The sequence below is a fragment of the Oryctolagus cuniculus genome, chromosome 1 (genome assembly GCF_964237555.1).
Source record: "Oryctolagus cuniculus chromosome 1, mOryCun1.1, whole genome shotgun sequence".
NCBI classification, from domain to species: domain Eukaryota; kingdom Metazoa; phylum Chordata; class Mammalia; order Lagomorpha; family Leporidae; genus Oryctolagus; species Oryctolagus cuniculus.
The window spans coordinates 103,307,397-103,320,911 of record NC_091432.1 but is presented as its reverse complement, the minus strand read 5'-3'; positions in this window follow the sequence as shown (position 1 = coordinate 103,320,911).

Here is a 13,515-nt window from a genome sequence, read left to right as displayed (position 1 = left end):
GGGAAAGCAGTAGAATATAGCCCAAGTCCTTGGGCCCCTGCATCCACGTGGGAGACCCGGAAGAAGCTCCTGGCTCCTGGCTTCAGATCGGTGCAGCTCCGGCTGTTGCAGCTAATTAGGAGTGAACCATCAGATAGAAGACCTCTGTGTCTCTCTGCCTCTCCTCTCTCTGTGTGACTCTGACTTTCAAATAAATAAATAAATCTTAAAAAAAAAAAAAGAGCCCTAACTCTGCCTGTTAGCAGAGACAATCTGCTCTTATGTTTGGAAGGGGAGGTTGACTCTGAGTTGTCTTCAAGTCTCAGGTTCAAGTTACCACTTTGTGGCCACCTGCTACCACCCTGGGTAGGGGCTAGGGAGGAGACTGAAGGGAATAGGCACTGAAAATAGTCCTGCAACAGCAGTACCAGGTGTGGTCCAGGCCTGAGAGGAGACAAGCATACCTCTGGGGTAGCTTCTCGGAGATGCTTGTACTAGCCAGCAGACCAGGCTAAGGACCTGTGGGAGGCAGGCAAGGTGGTGTAGGGAACCTGCCTCCATGTTTGTCTGGAAGACATTAATCTTCAGGGTGAGTTCAAATGGCATAGGGCACAGTGGCTTCAACCATGTGTTTTCTCAAGCTGTTATGGGGTTGCCTGAATTAAGGGCCAGCAAAGCCCAAGCTGTGGGAGACTCCAGGATAACCTATAGACCCCATCCACTCTCTCGTCACTGAGTTGGGCTTCTATCTTTTGTATTTTAGGGTTCTGTTTAACAATTAATTTGAAAAAAAAAAAAGGCTCTGAGGATAGAAACTGGCTAAAAATCTTTGTGTTTTGAATGACCTTTTACAACATGTTTTTTTGGTGCCTTCTAAAGGCTTAGAGCTGTGACCCTGAATATGACTGCAGCAGCTACAGTGGTAGCAAAGCTGAGCCTTTGGACTGGCTCAGCATGCAGAGCTGGGCACAGGATGGGAGCAAGTGCTTGAGAGCTGCCAGCAGGAGGAACAATGGGCTAGTGTGTGTGCCGCCTGAGGGTCCCGTGCAGGGGACAGTCCACCGGGGCTGTGGAGGCGTGTTTGTCTGGGCAGGAAGCCACAAGGGACCTTGAGCCAGCCTCCCCTGGCACATCTCCTGATGGCACCTGCAGTGAAGCCCTTGGCACCTTAAGAGTGGGCACTCAAGCCCAAGCCCATCTGGCCTAGGCTGATTCTTCCTTATTTCTTGGTGGTGGTTGAGGAATACCCTCTGTTTCAAGAAAAACTCTCCATCATGGGCAAGCCCCTGGGCTCACTGTCCGAAAGCTGGATTCCCTGAGCTGCAGGTACTAAGCTCTAATGGAATGACTTCTGAAGGAGAAAGTCCTGCTGGACAGAACACTCATAGGCTGTCCATTTAAACATGTGTTGGAGGGGTTATGGTATTTGATTCATGGGTTAAGATGCTCCTTGGGGTACCTGCAACCCAAATCAGAGAACCTGGGTTGAGTCCTGACCCTGCTTCTGATTCCAGCATCCTGCTTATCCACACTCTATGAGGCAGCAGATGATGGCTCAAGTGCCTGGGTCCCTGCCACCCGGTTGAGTTCCAGGCTGTTGGCTGACCCAGCCCTGCCTGTTGCAGGCATTTGGGGAGTGAATTAGTGGATGGCAGATCTCAATCTCTGTCTCTCTGCTTTTCAAATAAAATTTTTAAAATGAAAAAATACAAGAAATGTATATAGGAGGAATCATTTTATGCATGTTTGGGGGTTCTTCTGTATTAGGACTGCTGGGTCTATGGGTTGAAAGGGAGTAGTTTGATCACAATGTGACACTGTTCCTGGTGTCAGTCACCTCTCAGACCAGGCACACTGCTGGGCACAAATGTCCATGGAGGAGATGAACAGTAAAAATGAGAGGCAGCAGAGATGGGCAAGGCATCTGCAATAGGTTTAATGTCATGTGTGGAAAAGGCAGGACCTGCAAACCACAGGACTGAGCTGACTATGGCAAGTTCAGAAAGCTGGACTTTGTCACCTTGACTTCTTCCCATGCCTGGTATTCTCCAGGCTCGTTCCTGTGTAGGCTCTGTTGCTCAGGATTTAGTAATGTAATGGCCAGCATTTCTCGAATATCACTTATTGTTAGGCATTGAGGAATATATTTTCATGGGGTTTTTAATTTGATCCTCACAACAATCTGTTGAGGATTTATTTTATTTGTACTTTTACAGATGAGGACATTTAGCGTTTTGGTCAGGATACATAGTTTTAAGTATAAGGGCTGGGATTTGAACTCATAACTCATTTGATTTGATTCCAAGGATCTAATTCTTACCTGCTTTTTGTAACAGAGTCTTTTTTAAAAAATATTTTATTTATTTGAGAGGTAGAGTTACAGACAGTGTGAGGGAGAGATTGAGAGAGAGGTCTTCCATCCGCTGGTTCACTCCCCAAATGATCACAATGGCTCTACCTGGGCTGATGCAAAACCAGGAGCCAGGAACCTCCTCCGGGTCTCCCACATGGGTGCAGGAGCCCAAGGACTTGGGCCATCTTGCACTGCTTTCCCAGGCCATAGCAGAGAGCTGGATTGGAAGAGGAGCAGCCAGGACTAGAACTGGTACCCATATGGGATACCAGCGCCGCAGGCAGAGGATCAATCCACTGTACCACAGCGCAGCCCCTGTAATGCTGTCTTTAGCAACCTTTCTCAACAATGTTAATTGTTATTTGGAGGAAGGGTCAAGTTCAAGTTTGGATGAAGCTTTGCAAAAGGTGTGGAAAGCTATGTCATGTGCACAATCATCCTATCCTCTTGGGAAGCTCCCTCTGCTTCCCAGGCTAGAGCTCAGACTCTGGTTTTGCTTTTGATAATGGGTAGGTTTCCCTCATGGCTTGTTTCTGCAACTTCTTCCCAGCTGTCCTCAAAGCTAGGCGTGGCTAATGCGGAAATTCTTTTAGTATTCTAATGGTGTATCCTATCTTTAGGAATAAAGTAGAAGGTCTCCTAGTACCATGATCTCTCAGCACACATTGAGAATTCGTTCCAGGACTCCCGAGGGTGCCGAAATCTGGGGGTGCTTAAGCCCCTTATATAAAATGACATTGCTTTCCATGTCATCTGTGCACATCCTCTTTTGTATTTTAAATCATCTATGGATGACTTGTAACACCTTTTATAATGTTATACTATGTAAACAGTTGCTGTATGATTTGTGGAATAATGACAAGAAAAAGCCTATATTGGGGCCAGCGTTGTGATTGACCTAGTTAAGCTGCCATCTGCATTGCCTGCCTCCCATGTGGGTGCCAGTTAATGTCCTGGCTGCTCTACTTCTGATCCAATTCCTTGCTAATGGCCCTGAGAAAAGCAGTGGGAGGTGGCCAAAATGCTTGGGCCCTTGCACCTACCTGCATAGGCGATCCACAGGAAGCTCCTGACTTCTGGCTTCAGCCTGGCCCAGCCCTGGCTGTTGTGGCCATTTGGGGAATGATCCAGGTGATGGAAGAATCTCTCTTTCTCTCTCTGCAACTGTGCCTTTCAAATAAATATGTGAATCTTTAAAAAAATGTATGGGGGCCAGCTTTGTGGTGCAGGAGGTAAAGCAGTTGTCTGTGACACCAGCATCCCATATGGGCGCTGGTTCAGGTCCCAGCTGCTCCATTTCCAGATTCAGCTCCAAGATCACGGCCTGGGAAAAGCAGTGGAAGATGGCCCAAGTGTTTGGGCCCCTACCACCCACATGGAAGTCCCAGATGAAGCTTCTGGCTTCAGCCTTGCCCATCCCTGGCTGTTGTGGCCATCTGGGGAGTAAGCCACTGGATGGAAGATATCTTTTTCTCTTTCTCTGTAACTCTGACTTTCAAATTGATAAACACTTTTATGTTAAAAAGTCTGTATCTGTTCAGTATAGACATTTTTTTTCTGAAAAAATTTTTAAAGATTTATTAATTTATTTGAAAGTTTGAGTTAGAGGGAGAGACAAAGATTGTCCACCTGCTAGTGGGTTGACTGCTTGGATGTAGAACCAGCTCTATGGGGAGCTGACTGTATACAGTTCCCTGGGTGGCCTGCATCCTGAGGACCATACTCCACTGTCTCCTGGCTTCAGCATGTACTTCTCAGGTACTCACAAGAAGCATGCTATACTTGAGTGTGTTAGGGGAGCTGAACAGGAGCAGGTGTTTAAACGCTTAGCTGACATTATAGCCAATGACAGATGGACACATATGACTTCCTAGGTTAGATTATGTGATTCATTGGAATACTTTTTTTTTTTTGACAGGCAGAGTTAGACAGTGAGAGAGAGACAGAGAGACAGAGAGAAAGGTCTTCCTTTTTCTTTTGGTTCACCCCCCAAGTGGCCGCTATGGCCGGTGCGTTGCAGCCAGCGTGCTGCGCTGATCCGAAACCAGGAGCCAGGTGCTTCCTCCTGGTCTCCCATGCGGGTGCAGGGCCCAAGGACCTGGGCCATCCTCCTCTGCACTCCTGGGCCACAGCAGAGAACTGGACTGGAAGAGGAGCAACCGGGACAGAATCCGGTGCCCCGACCGGGACTAGAACCTGGGGTGCCAGTGCCGCAGGTGGAGGATTAGCCTAGTGAGCCGTGGCACCGACCGCACCTACCGATTCATTAGAATTTATAAACTATGATTTGGTACCTGGCTCCTCGACTCAGAATAATAACAAGTGAATTTCAGGATAACAGTGGACTTGGAGGAGATCCAGATAGCAGCAACCCACAGTGATCTCTCTTTTTAGCAATCTTTATGCTCCTTGTTGGGAGGAATTTTTATGACTCTAGGTGACTATATGATATAATCCATTACTATTCTGCATATTCTCCTGGCTTTCTGCGGTCCTGGCTCTATCATAGGATTCCTCTCAATGCCCAGCCTCAAGCCCATCCATAAGATTGTAATAAGAATAGCTACCCTTTTTATATCCTTATCAATTGCTAAGTACTGTTGTGTTCCTTTATATACATTAAATAATCTAACCCTAATAAAATTTTATTGTATATGCACCCAGAGGAGATTACTGGGATGATATTTGTGTTGATATGTCCTCTGGCTTCTCTCACTTCCTCTAGAATGGGCGCTCTATGGAGTCAGATCTTTATGGCTTTATTCACTGCTGTATCCTCACTGTCAAATATAGATTGGATAGCATTTGACAAACACAGGGGGGTCTTCACAAAGCTCATAGAAAATGCATATTATGAAAAAACTGTGGATTTCAAAAATTTTGCACTAAAATAAACATCTTTTAATTTCATTTTCCATGAACTTTTAGAAGTACCCCCCATTTGTTGAATGAATGAATGAATGGATGAAAGATGGACTGTTTGGGACTTACCTCTCTTGTAAGGAGGTAGTATGATGTGATTAGGAGCCACAGAGTTAGATTAGCTGGGTTTTATGTTCTCCTTATGAGCTCTGTGTTTAAGCAAACTTCCTTAACTTCTGCCTGCTTCCTCATATGTAAGATGAAGCGAATACTTCCTAACACATAATTAGTGCTCCAGACGTCTTAGCTCTCTTTGGTTTTGTGAGCTGAGAGATGCAAGTGGAGTTCCTGGAGTCATTTTATCTTCATCCCCTTCCCTCCACTTTTTATTCACAGCTTGATTATGTCTATTTCTGGGACATTCAAACTAAGGGAGATTTTTTTTTTTTTTTAGAAAAAAACTACTCATGACAGTTTATATTTGTATGCCTGCTAGTTATTCCCTTTTTTTAAAAAAAAAAATTCTCCCATAGATAGTAGCAGAGACACTGGGCACATGTCAAGTGCTTTCATATTCGTTACTAATAAAAAAACAGTAATAGCAACAATGGTTATCATTTATGGAGTCTTTGTGAACCTTGAGTTCACAGAGGCCAAGTGAAACTTAGTTGGTTCACTTGTGTCACTCTTGTATTACTGTGCCCAACACATGCCTCTTGTAGACTTCCTGCTTACTTGAAGTAACTGCTCTGTTTTTGCAGGCAGATGTTTTTCGCTTTGAATTTTTGAGACGTCTACAATTTGGAGCAATCTTTCTCTCCCTTTTCCTTATTTTCCTGTTCCTCCACTTAATTTCTATCTCCATTTTGTCTTCTCCATCTCTTCATTCCTTCTTGCATTCAAGTCGCTTTCCCACCAAATTAAAGAACTATATTTCAAAAAAAGAGTGCAGTTGCCAGCCCTGCAGCTCCACCCAAGACCGAGAGTTGCCCGGGAGCTTGGCACACATGCAAAGAGGCTTGTCTTCACCGGTTGGAGTCTTTTCCTTTTAGTAGAAAACTCTACCTTTGATTCACAAGGAAATAGACTTCGGCTTTCTTGCAGTTCCTATTTCCAGAGTGTTTGTACACAAATCACAAGATACACCTGGTGAAAATCCAGTCACTGGAGGGCTCATTGTTTTAGGAAGAGGAAAGGGGAAGGAGGTTCCCTTGCTGCGGCTTCAGAAGGAAGAATGACCAGCATCACCTCAGACAGCGGCTACCGCCTTTCTCTGCATTCCTTTGAGCATTCAGCTCAAGGTGAACAGGACATGGGTCACTAGCTGTGCAGGCCAATAGCATCCCTGATGTCTGATTTTGTTGCTGGGGCTCCTGTTACTTGAGGCCTTTCAATGCCATGCAGAGAAGTAAGAAGCCCGGAAGCTGAGAGGTCTGGGTACAGGGCAGGCAGAGTGGGTGCCAGGACCAAAGGTCGCTGGACCACCATTTGTTGGGGGAACTATAGGAGTGGGATTGTTTTTGGGCACGAAATGTTCCTAGTGCCAACCTTCTTCTTGTATGTGGGAAATGTTGGGTGTGTGCTCAGCTCCACGCTACACTTAAGCTGCTTGCTTTTGTTTTTCTTCTTAATTAGGGCTTTCTAGGGGTATTCCAGTGAAGAAGACTTGAAAAAGGGGTAGATAGAAAAGGAGATCTTAGGAAGCACTACTTTTTGGTTGTCTAGGTTAGAGCTTCCTAAATTCCAAGGCAATTTCACCTGAAATATTTGTTTAAAACAGAACAAAACAAAGCAGAAACCTGGCAAACAGGATTGTGGACCACTCCAGATCTCCCAAGTCAAATTCTTTAGGGATGGAGCTCAATGAATATTTTTTTATAGTAAGAATCCTATTCCATTTGGGTGGGAACCATTCTCTAGGAATTCTTCTTAGATTTCCATAGTTAAAAAAAAAATCAGTTCTTGACACCAGGAATAACTTGCTTGAGCAAAAAAGCATTGTCTTCCTCAGCTTGGTACCCCTAATACCTAGCAGAATTCCAAGCACAGGATTTGGGCTAATAAGAAATGTAGAGGGGCTGGTACTGTAGCATAGTAGGCTTAAGCCTTTGCCTGCAGTGCTGGCACCCCATATGGGTACCAGTTCACATCCCAGCTCCTCCTCTTCCAATCCAGCTCTCTGCCCATGGCTTGGGAAAGTGGTGGAAGATGGCCCAAGTGCTTGGGACCCTACACCCACATGGGAGACCTGGAAGAAGCTCCTGGCACCTGGCTTCAGATCGGCCAGCTCTGGCCCTTGTGGCCATTTGGGGAGCAAACCAACAGATGGAAGACCTTTCTCTCTGTCTCTCCCTCTCTCTGTCTGTAGCTCTATCTTTCAAAAAAAATAAATAAAAATCTTTAATCAAAAAAAGAATTGTAGAATGATCATGGAAGATATTTCTCAAAGGAGGCTATCAACTGTGCAGGGAGAGAGTCATGGTACTGTTGGTGACGTGAAGACAAAACTATTAAATAAAGTCTATTACTCAGTGGCGGTAACAAGCAATGGTTAAGAAAAAAATTCTCTGTCTTGGTAGGACCACAAGGTGGGTAGAATTAGCCTAGAGATTTTATTTTTCAAGGGCTATTTTCTAAAGCTCTATGATAGTAAAGAATCTCAAAGGTAATAACCTCCAGGTTTTATTGACTAATTTCCAAGAAGATTATTTATGAAAGTCTTGAGTTATCTATAACAAAGCCACCCTGTCCTTGATTTTCCCATATGCAAAATGGGGCACCGGACACTTGCCAGCTGCCTGGTTGATGGGAGGTTGTCATTGGGACTATAGGCCATATGTCTGGCACCAGAGAGTATTCAAGAATGGCCATAAGGAGAGTTGGGTATCCTCCAGTGTGCCATGGAGACCAGGTTGTTACATACAACAAAGTTCAGCTCTCAACACTGGCACCCATCCAGGTCACTCGCACTGACCCAATCTCTATTTGTAATCAGGTGAGTGTGAATTCCTCATAATGCATAGTTGTAATACCCAATTATTTAAGGTACAATAAATTGGAAAATCATGACCATTTAGGTCATCCCTAGATAAAGACCTGCCATGCAGCTGTCAGCCATATTTGCAGGTGGTGGCTGGGAACTTGAGAAGATAAGATATGGTCGGAATCTTGCTGCTGCTTTGAAAAGTAGAAATTGCCAAAGCTTGAAGAGTTCTGTAGTGTGCATGTATGTTAACAAAAATGTGAAAGGGGATTCAGTTACATAGTCTTTTGCTCTGAATGAAACAATAAAATTAGTGTAGGTAGAAAACTCTACACTTAGGTTAATGCATTTAATTTTTTTTAAAAGGACAGATTGTGAGTAGTAATATACTATAGCTGCAAGGAAAACAGTCTAGTGTGAATTGAATTCAACTTTGATTTTGCACAGTGATGACAGTGTGGTTTTTATTATTTTAAAATAGATTTATGTAGTTATTTGAAGGGCAGAATGAGTGAGAAACAGAAGCAGAGAGAGAGAGAAAGATATCTTTCATCAACTGTTTCACTCCCCACGTGATCAGCACAGCCAGGGCTAGGCAAGGCCAAGGCTAGGAATCAGTAATTCCATCTTGGTCTCAAGTACTTGGAGCAGTGTCTGCTGCCTCCAATGTGTATTAGCACGAAGCTGGATAGGAAGCAGTGTAGCTGGGACTTGAACCAGTCACTCCGATATGGAATGTGGGCATCCCAAACAGCAGCTTAACCTGTTGTACTACAACATCCATCTTGGCTATTACATTTACTCATTGCAAACATTATTATTTCATTTTGGGAGAGGAGAACAGGATAGCTAGGCGAGTTTAAACAGTACAGCGAAGGTCCCACTGGCAATAGTGCAGCCAGGTTCCAAACCAGGCTGACTGTATAACAAATGATTTCTTGACTCTGTGCTGCTGATTCTCCCAGCAGGCAAGTATACAGAAGAAGGAAATGATGGACATTTGCTGGAGAAATGAGAAATGGGTATGGCCGACTCAGTGTGTAGAGGAAGTGTGAGAGGTCACCTGTAGACAGCAATGAAGCTTGCTATCTTCCCTCTGCATTTCCCATTCTACCTCAGAGCCATTGTATTCTAGCTGGACTTAAGCAATTTCTCTATCCTGTATTCAAAAATTTGGTACCATAGTATTTCTCTAAAATAAACAGTGATTCTTAACCTTGGGACACTCATGGACTCTGTGAACTATTTCCTAAGGAAAATGTATATAGGCACATAGAACTAATGGATACCTCCCTCCCTCTTTAAAATCATTCTGGTTCGTCCCTCCGCTCCCACCATTAAGGTCAAGAAATGGCTATTGATCTGATTGAACAAATTGCCCTGCATTTCTACACCACAGACAACCTGAATATTGTTGAACCTGTAGGCCATCAGTTTTTCCATGTCTTGGTCTGTCCGTATTGTATAATGACAAATCTTTTATTGAAAGGTCATAAAAATATTGTTATCTACTTAACACCAAATATCTGGCTGTGTGCTATTAACAGTTTCTGCTTTGTTCATTGTTGAATCCCTAAAGGCTAGGATACTACTTGGTACAATTCAAAGTATAATTTATGTTTCTTTTTTTTGTTCAATATATGTTTCTGAGAATTATGGGTAAAAATGTTTGCAAATTAGTTATGAAATGTAATAGGACAATTTATTCTTAAAGGGAATTTGTCTATAATTTCTCCATTATTTGAATTTCACTGTGATTTTTGGCATATAAACATTAGCAAGAGAGTTTCCTTCTAATCCTAATATTCTGAAAGTTATTTTTCTTAAATTATACATAGATGTTGGATTTTATCAAATATTTAGAAATTGATTGTGGTAATTTCTTAGTTTTTCTCCTACAGTTTATCATTATGGTGAATTATATTACCAGGTTTTTCTGAGAATAAATCATCTTTGTATTCCTGGAATAAATAATACATATTATGATATTATTACATATATTCATTATATATTTATTATATATTATATAATATTTATTATGAACAATCATATTTAATAATTTATAAATAATATAAATATTATACAATAATAATGATATATAATATATATGATATATAATATAATCATTATTTTGTGATATATTATTTTTTCAGATGGTACGAAATTCATTAAACTCATATTTCATTTAGAATTTTTAAATCTATAGTCACAAGTTAAATGGTCTACTGTTTTCTTATATCAACCTCATCTAGTTTTAGGGTAAAAATGACATCAACTTTATTTGCAAGCTTCCTGTGAATTTTTTGTTTTAACTATACAACATATTGTTGGACTTTTAAAAAAATTTCCATTCAATCCAATCTCTATCTTTTCATTGGTGAGTTTAATCTTTTTATAATTATTATAGTTATATACTATTAGAACTTATCTTGTTATCTTATTTCAGTTTCCCACTCACTTTTTTTATACACAGCTTCTTGTTTTCCATGGAAAGATCCAGTTTTCTCCAATCATTTAAAAATTAAACATTTTATTTCTGTTTTTATAGTAAGAACAAAATGGCAGTTGCCTCTTATCTCATATCCATACTTATATTTATTTTCTCCAGTGATTTCTTCAATTCTTGATAGCCATATAGGTTGAGAATCTCAAATCTGAAAATCCAAAATTCTAAATCCTCCCAAATCCAAAACTTTTAAGTGCCAATACGATGCCATAAGTGGAAAATTCCATTCCACGCTTGCTCTCTTGAGATAGGTTATAGTTAAAATGAGGGTGCACTAAAAGTATTATGTAAAGTTACCTTCAAACTATGTGTGTCAGGTTTACATGGAGCATTAGCGAACTTTGTATTTAGACCCCATCCCCATGATATCTCAGGATGTATGTATATTACACAACCTGAAATCCAAAACACTTCTGGTTCCAAGCATTCTAGATAAAAGATATTTAATCTGTATTTTCTCCTTTATGAAGTGAAGTTTTTTTCTGAATTTAAAATTACAGGCCCAGTGTTGTTTTTCTTCAATATTTTAAAAATATTCCTTCATTGTATGTTTGCATCTAGTTTTGCTGTGAAGTATATTGACACTATGATTCTTGTTCATTACTTGTGAACATACTGTTTTGTCTCAGTAAGCCTCTAGAATTTTCTCTTGGTATTGGTTGTCTTAAGATGTCCTGTCATCTGTCCAGGTGTTAGGTTTTCCTTACGCTATTGTGTAACTGTCTCTGCCACTGTCTGGAACTGACTTGTCAGAGCACATCCAGGTTTCTTCTCTTCCTTCCCTCTTTCCAGAGGATGGGGAATTATTCCTCGGGGTATAAGTTTCTCTTTACTGCTCTAGGCTCAATCATAGTGATTCCGCATTACTGCTATGAAACGTGGTTCGTGCATGGCTCTCGCCAATTTCAACTCAAGGAATATTATCTATTAGGGTGATTATTTAGGGCTCTGAATCTTGTCAGATGAACTTGAGTCTGACACTCAGCCTATCACCTAATAGCCCTGTGACATTGGACAAGTTAAATTTCCTAAGCATCTGTTTGTTTCTCCGAACAACACAGATAGAGATTTCCTCAAGGAAGTGTTCTGTGGGGACTAGAGTAGATAATGAATTTACATAGAGCCTGGTGTATGGTGAGTTGTTTTGATTATTACCTCATGGAAATCATTATGCCTATGGGGAGAAACAGAGATGACTAAGAAATGCCTTAATTTCCTCAACTTGGAGCGAATGAGACAGATAACCAAAATACAGCACCACGTACGAGAGGACTGACAGGTCATGTATCCCCTTAAGAGACTGTGAGGTGTTCAGAGACCTGCCACTTCATTTTATAAACAAGGAAACAGAGACCAGCATGACTGTATGACTTGTGTAAGGGGATGTGCCCAGTGAGTGGCAGAGCCACGATGGGGACTCACATCTGCTGTCCCTGAGCCAGGACTGCTGGGGTGTGCCATCACTTCCAGTGGACACGTCTCAGGGAAGCCTCGGGCCTGTGACCTTGCTGTCTCCCAGGCCAGTGCAAAATGCTGCAGCCTCCACAGTCCAGGGCCCCCACTGTCCTGACCTCCAGAAGCTTTTGGGTGAGGGCTCATCACTCAGCCAGGAGATGTCATTCTTTGTCTTACAAGTGACTTCTTTATGTGAACATTATTTCTCCTGAAGACCGGCCCACAAACCAGCAACCCATTAGACACAAAGATTCATGACTACACCGGACAAACTTTTACTGGGGGTCAGAAAGTTGTAGGTGGTCCTGCGTAAGGCACCGAGGAGACAGAGGGAACCTCCTTGAGGAATCCATAGACATTGCATCATATGACGAGCAAGGTGCTGCAAGAGCCAGGAACAGAGGGAGGAATGTTTTCTAGGCTAGGAGGTCTCAGAGTCAGAATATTTTTCACCAAAAAATGTCCTTTGTGAAGTGGATCTTGAAAAATGGAGAAGTGATTGGTAGGTGGGGAGTGGGGAGGGGAATCCAGCAAGAGAGGGGCGCACAGCCGATGGCAGGGGACTGTACCAATGCTCAGTGGTGCTTAGAAGGCGCGGGGAATGAGTGGAAGGAGGGTTGTGGGGGGTGAGGTGGAGAGGAGGACAAGAGTTCAGTGGAGAGGGGATTCGAGGCCTCCAGCTCTGTGGCTGGACGGAGGAGGTGATCACTTCTTAATCCTAAGTTTCAGGGTCTGCAAGATTGCTCCTGGGCACTTGGAGGGCAAAACAGCAAGGCCCCTGCCTTAGGGGCCCAAGGGGTTTTGATCCCAAATTGAATGGGTCACCAGGGCCTGAGTATGTGGGCTTTGGACACACCGCCCCAGAAAACTTGCAGATTGGTGCAGCCTGGAGCCTAAGCACCCCATCACTAGCAGGTTGGAAAGCCTCCCCTTTTCCTTTGAGGAGCTTCCTGCCAAGCAGAGAAGCCCTGTTCACACTGCGCCTACGAGTCCCCTCTGAGACGCCAACTCCAGGGAGAGCATGGGCGTCTTTCTCCTTTCTCAGTGGGCGTCTCGACCGTCCGAATCGGTACCCCCCATATTTAAGGCATGAGTAAGCCTTGCCATTTTGGTGGTGGCTGGGGGCAACGGGAGGGGCCGTTGTGTTTTAAAATGGAATAAACAGAAAAGCAATATTAAGAGATGAGGAGGTTGTTTAGTGAGGCTTGAAGAGATGACAGGTGTTTCCTCCTGGGTTGAGAATCAGTGACCCCTGGGAATTGCATTTCCCGTTCAGCAGGCGCCCATGGCGGGCTCAGTCCTGCCAGCATCCTGGCGGTGTGGAAGCCTGAATGGGCATCAGAGAAAACCCTGTGTTTTTCCAGAGGGTCTTTGGAG